The sequence below is a fragment of the Pelophylax lessonae genome (genome assembly GCF_965119305.1).
Source record: "Pelophylax lessonae genome assembly, chromosome: 4".
In the NCBI taxonomy this organism is placed as follows: Eukaryota; Metazoa; Chordata; class Amphibia; order Anura; family Ranidae; genus Pelophylax; species Pelophylax lessonae.
Window position 1 is genome coordinate 272,604,438 of NC_138771.1, and position 6,798 is coordinate 272,611,235.

A 6,798-nucleotide genomic window follows, 5' to 3' on the forward strand; every position below is an offset into this window, starting at 1 on the left:
CTGAATAATTGTCAGCTAAAAAATACATTTTATCTGTAGTCACTGTTTCACAGTACCCACTGTATTCTTCCAGCCCACTGTATTGTGACGGAATACAATGGCCCCAGTTTTTTGTACTGCTGGTTTTGTCACTGTAACATTTCTTATGGAAGGATTCTGCTAGTACTCTGCGATGTTTGTTTATTTCTGTCTTCTGGGTCATATGCAGCAGTATCTAGTGGCTTAGCTGTGTATGATGTGTTGATTCCTGTACAGCAGGAGTTCCCAAACTGTGGGTCGCGAGCTACATTTGAGTGGGTCGCCGGCGGATTTACTGAGAGCAGTCAGAGCTGCTGATTTTTAATTTGATTGAAGGAATAAACTCATTAAAGTACACTGTGCAAAAATTAAAGGAACACTTTTTAATCAGAGTATACAATCAAGGTAATGAAACTTCTGGGAAATTGATCTGGTCAGTTAAGTAGCAGAGGGGTTGTTAATCAGTTTCAGCTGCTTTGGTGTTAATGAGCAACCGGTACAATAGATGGGCAACAATGAGACCACCTCCAAAACAGGATTGGTTTTACAGCTGGAGGCCACTCACATTTTTTTCACTACTCATCTTTACTGACAGTTTTTCACTAGTTTTGCATTTGGCTAGGGTCAGTGTCACTACTGGTTGCATGAGGCGATACCTGGACCTTATAGAGGTTGCACAGACAGTCCAACTCCTTCAGGATGGCACATCAACACGTGTTATTGCCAGAAAGTTTGCTGTGTCTCCCAGCACAGTCTCAAGAGCATGGAGAAGATTCCAGGAAACAGGCAGCTACTCTAGGAGAGCTGGACAGGGCTGTAGAAGGTCCTCAACCAATCATCAAGACCTTGTGCAAGGAGAAACAGGATGAGCACTGCTAGAGCCCTACCAAATTAACTGCAGCAGGCCACTGGTGTGAATGTCTCTGACCAAACAATCAGATACAGACTTCATGAGGGTGGCCTGAGGGCCCGATGTCCTCTAGTGGGCCCTGTGCTGACAACCTGGCACTGTGGAGCTCGATTGGCATTTGCCATTGAACACCAGAATTGGCAGGTCTGCCACTGGCGCCCTGTGATTTTCACAGATGGGAGCAGGTTCACCCTGAGCACATGTGACAGACGTGAATGGGTCTGGAGAAGCCATGGAGAATGTTATGCTGTCTGTAACATCATTCAGCATGACTGGTTTGGTGGTGGGTCAGTGATGGTCTGGAGAGGCATATCCATGGAGGGGCGCTTAGACCCTACAGGATAGACAATGGCACCCTGACTGCCATTGGGTATCAGGATGAAATCCTTGGACCCATTGTCAGACCCTACGCTGATGCAGTGGGTCCTGGGTTCCTCCTGGTGCACAAGAATGCCCGGCCTCATGTGGCGAAAGTATGCAGGCAGTTCCTGGAGGATGAAGGAATTGATACCATTGAATGGCCCCTACACACACCTGAACTAAATCCAATAGAACACCTCTGGGACATTATGTTTCAGTCCATCTGATGCTGCCAGGTCACACCTCAGTTTGTTCAGGAGCTCAGTAATGCCCTGGTCCAGATCTGGGAGGAAATACCCCAGGACACCATCCTTCGTCTCATTAGGAGTATTCCCCGACATTGTCAGGCATGCATACAAGCACGTGGGGGCTATACGTGGAGTGCCATTTTAAGTTGCTGCAATGAAATTTCAGCAAAATGTACTAACCTGCTACATCATTTTTTCACTTTGATTTTCGGGGTGTCTTTGAATTCAGCCCTCTGTAGGTTGATAATTTTCATTTTCATCAAATGATGGGGTATCTTTTCCTTCCTAACACATTACCCAATCCATATCCGTATAGATATCCAGCATGATATTTTTCCCCATTCAGATCTGATGTGTTTTCAAAGTGTTCCTTTAATTTTTTTGAGCAGTCTATATGTGAACCCTTAGAAAAAATAGCATAGGAAGAAAGGTGTGGCACTAACGCTATGTGGGTATAACAATAATTTAATGCTCAGTATCATAAAATAATAATCCTCTAAGTAGGTTTGACGCTGCCCCATTAAGTGTTTGTCACACTGGTTAAATACATAAAATAAAAAGTAGGCGCTTGCAATACACAAGTTACAAAATATAAACTAATATTAACATACAAATCAACAGTCCATGCATGTATAAAGTCAGTGACTCCAAAATGTGATATAAAGTGTAGTGGTTCCCCCACACCTTAATTTGTCAAATAAAGTAACTGATAATTTTCCATTTCAATCCAGCTGCTGGTGCCACCACATGAAGAAACAAAATGCTCACTCACCAGAATATATTGGCCCATGAGCACAGGAAGATCAAAATGTGCAATAAGAAACAGTAAGGGTAACTCCTCAGCTTTAGATACCCAATTTTCAGAATAGGCTCACAGTAATGGCTTTCCGATCACTCCTTCATCTCTTCATCCCAACTCAAAGGAAACGCCAAGCAACAAGAGAAATGCTCATAGTCTAGTATTTATTGCCACCATTAAGATAAAAAACATAAAAGCCCACACATAATGCACTCATATACTAAGGTGCTGATTCTGGGCAACAAGATATACAGCCTATGTAAGTAAAGGAGGCTGCTTCTCTCTCACCGATGTTGGTGTGCACTCCAAATACTGGAAGTACTGGAAGCCAAAAATGAAGCCCACCTTGTCGCGTTTTGGAGTTAGGCATCAAGAGCTTTCTGTATTTGGAGAGCACGCCAACTCCAGTGGGAACAGAGCGGTGCAGCCTCCTTTACTTATAATAAGGCTGTATGGCCTGTATAGGCTGTATATAATTAATGAATCACATAATCTCTGTTCTCCCCAGTATAATGGGCTTTGAAAGCTGGGGGTGGACACTGCGGGGGGCATATCAACTGGAGGCAGAGAAAGAGAAGTACACTGATCTTGCTAGTGAATGGCTGGGAGGGGGGGTGCCAACACAAGTCTGATAATTGGAGGACAGGCAGGCTGTTCTCCCAGCACAGCCAGAAAACTGACCATGCTGAGATGGATGAGTTGCCTAGCGTGGTCGGTTTGAAGCAGAAAAGCAGAGGGATTGGCAGGATCACCAGGAATTTCACACAAAGTAAGCAATGCAAAGAGAACAGGATACTTTTATACATTCTTAAGTACATAGTACAACAGACACATATCAGGAATATGAAATGTTAAGGTAACAAACACTTTAAGCAATGTCCCTTTCTGTCCATATGATGAAAAAAATTACAATATAGCAAAAGTGTTAGCATATTGTGGGGCCATCTTACTTCCATAGCTGTATTTGTGATTTGGTGGAGATGATAAGAATCTGTGACATGCAGCAAATCCAACTTTTCAATAAAAGCACAGAGCAGAAGAGGACCAGGGATCCAACAATTCCAAAGGTGTCAAACGCAGTAAATTCTTCAGCAAGCGTAGATCTTGAAGAGAGGATAAGTAGTAATCTGCAGTGGTAATAAATAAGAAAAAACGTATTGGCAAACTTTATTAGTTTCTATCTATTAGTGGGTCCTGAGGACAGGAGTTGAGAACCACTGTTATAGAGCCTACAAACTATGTTTTGTCCTGCTGCCAAGTAAGCCCGGAACTGCTAAGAACATCTGCCCTATAGCGCATCCTGCCTGTTCCTGCTGCCATCTGGGGATCAGCTCTACCGACAACTACAACGTGCTTCTTTGGGCACTGCATTCCCTGTACCACCTCCAAGGGTGTTCTGCACTTAGCCACAATGGGATCCCTCTCAGCACTTCGGCCTCTGACCAGTTTTTCTTTCTATGAGGAAACCCGGGATTACTAATACCTTAAAGAATCGTATTGACATCAAACTTTCCAGCAGTCCCAGAGGAACTTCATGCAGATGATAAGCAGCATTCCATGGCTATTATTAACCACGCTGTGGTAAGTAAATTATCATAGGGGGTGACCCCACACAAGCACGGATCAAGCACTAAAGCACTTTGTGACTGAAGGACTTTACTATGGACATTTTTTATGCACTTATTATGCACTTTATATTGATTAGCACTTTATGAAGGATTCCTATTTTCATATTTTGAAATTATTTGCTAAGCACTTTTATGAATGATTTTTAATGTTTATATCTTGAGAATATTTATGAGCATATGAAATTATTTATTTAATTATTTCCAAGCAGCGCTGCAATCACTGTTTTCCACTTATCAGTGAACCAGTGATAATTATAAGTCCATCGAGATAAAGCAAAAAAAAGTCTAAATAAATCTTCAGTAATAGTTCATTCCAAATCGATCCATCAAAAACAGATAAGGGCAAGGATAGCAGTGAATCCAAAAATAAGTACACTCTCCGTCACTTTGAAACCTCAGTGGGATGATTCCCACCTCCTTCGTTGGATCTTTAAATCATAAAAAGTGAAAAGAGTCCCCTTTAAGACCTGGGATAGGCTATAATGAGGGATTAAGACTCCCCTTTTTCAAAGGCATCTAATACAAGGACAAAATATAGTGATCTCTGAATATCTTAAAAAACAATCCTATATTAAAATCTCACTCATATTAAAAGCAGCACAAAGAACTCCCCAATGAAGTGCCAGAGGCAGAGACACTCACAACAGGGTTACCGCTTCAGCTGAATCAGGCTGACAGCTAAAGAGTTGCTGTTGGACATTCTCATTTTCTTGTTCTTGAATATCATCTGATCGTCAGCTCCATCTAGTGTCCATAATGCAATTTTTTTGTTTAGGTATTTTAGAATAATAACACATTATGGCCACTAGATGGAGCAGACAATTAACAAGCAAACTGACCTCTTGATGTTTCATGTGGACACATTGTGTATTCATCACATTTATTACAGGCTGCTGAATGAACTCTTTAAATTAGCACGACAACATAAGCCATACATCATTTTCATTGACGAGGTTGACATGCTGTGTCACTTTGAGAATGGAGCTGGGAGTGATGTCATTTGCAGAATCAAGAGCGAGCTCCTGGTGCAGATGCAGGGTAAGGAGGCCCTCCATTATTACAGGTTTTACCTTTCAAAAGCTTTCTAATTCTGTCCAACCAGTCTTGAGATTTACCAGCCCTGTCAGACCTGCTGTGTTTAGGCAACACATACAAGTTACTACCAAGCCCATTCAAATGCAATTTTAAACTTTTTTTTTTTTTTGGTCTCTCAGAATCTGAAAATAAGAATGATGGTATTCTGCTCCTGGGAGCTACAAGCAGACCATGGATACTGGACTCTGCTATCTGCAAAAGGTGAGATTAGTGACTCCATTTCCAGGCATTAACTCATCACCAGCAATCTTCTGCCTAATATGAGCTACAGTTAGTTTCTCCCTTTTATGTTTCTTTTGCAGCACGGGGGAATGCTAGCTATGGGCATTCTTCCTGCTTTTACTGTAATTCTTTAGGCCTTGTATATTTTAAAGCAAACCTGGAAAAGGGGAGAACACAATAAACTAACAGCATAAGGCTTAAGCTGATATCTCATACCTTTAATGAACATGTGCATTTCCAGTGCAGAAGAAAGCAACAGGCGCACCTTTAGCAAAAGTGTTGGCACATTGTCTGTTATATCTCTGCTGTCAGGTCGCAGAGGAGGCTCTTTAATTAGGCAGTCTCTTAAGGCCTAACGGGACAGGAGACCTTAACGCTGTTGTGCTCAGACAGCCTTAAAATGGTTGTAACCCCACTTTAAAGACTTTTACATATAGGTAAGCCTATATTAAGGCTTACCTATAGGTGCTATAAATATCCCCTAAACATGCACCATTTAGGAGATATTTACAGTGCATGCAGCCGATGACGTCATCGGCGCATGCGCTCTGACGGAACGGCACGGGTGCCGTGAACGGCGGCTCCCGCGCCAATCAGATGGCCAGAGGACACGAACCAAGAAGGCCAAACATGTCGGCCGTCCTGTCGCTGAGCGGGCAGCACTGAGGGGGCTTTGTTTTAAGGTAAGTACTTCATAATGAACTAGCATGCGATGCATACTAGTTCATTATGCCTTTGTCTTTACAGGTTTTTTTGTCTCATTTTTTTTTTTTTCAGAGGGTTTACCTTCTCTATAAGAGCCCTGTCTCACTCACTCAATAGCTGGTTGTTACGGAGGCGGTCGGGAAGCCGGCCGCTGCGTCCTTCAGCTGAGTCTTCAGCTTTCAGCGGGGGTTCCCAGCTAACAGCTAAATGTAAAAAAGGGTGGGGGGGGCTTCCAGTGTGCTAATGACTCATCCGTTGTTAAGGGAAGGCCTGCTGCTTAGCTTACAGATGGACCACTTGAATTATTCTTTTCACATTATGGGCATGAGTGGGGCCTCATGTCTAAGGTTTGCCTAAGGCCTCGCCAAACCTAGAGCTGCCTTTGCCAGGTCGGTTGTAATACACTATAATTTTTTTGTGTTCCTAAATTTCAGGTTCCAGAAGCAGATTTACATTCCCCTGCCAGATGAGACTGCCCGAACTCAGATGTTTAGCCTGCACTTATGTAACATCCCCCACAGTCTGAATGATGACAACATCCGTGAGCTGGCCAACAAAACAGAGGGATACTCATGTGCCGATATCATAATCCTTGTGCGCCAGGCACAAATGCAGACTGTGCGTAAAGTACAATCAGCCACTCATTTTAGAAAGGTACAGTGTGTATGAAAAGCCTGGATATTAATAAGTGTGAAAAAAGTTCTGAATGAGATATTCTTCTGTATATGTTAGGTACTAGGTCCTTCTCGTACCTACCCTGCTGGTGTCATGGTGGATGACCTCCTAACACCATGTTCCCCAGCAGACTCTGGA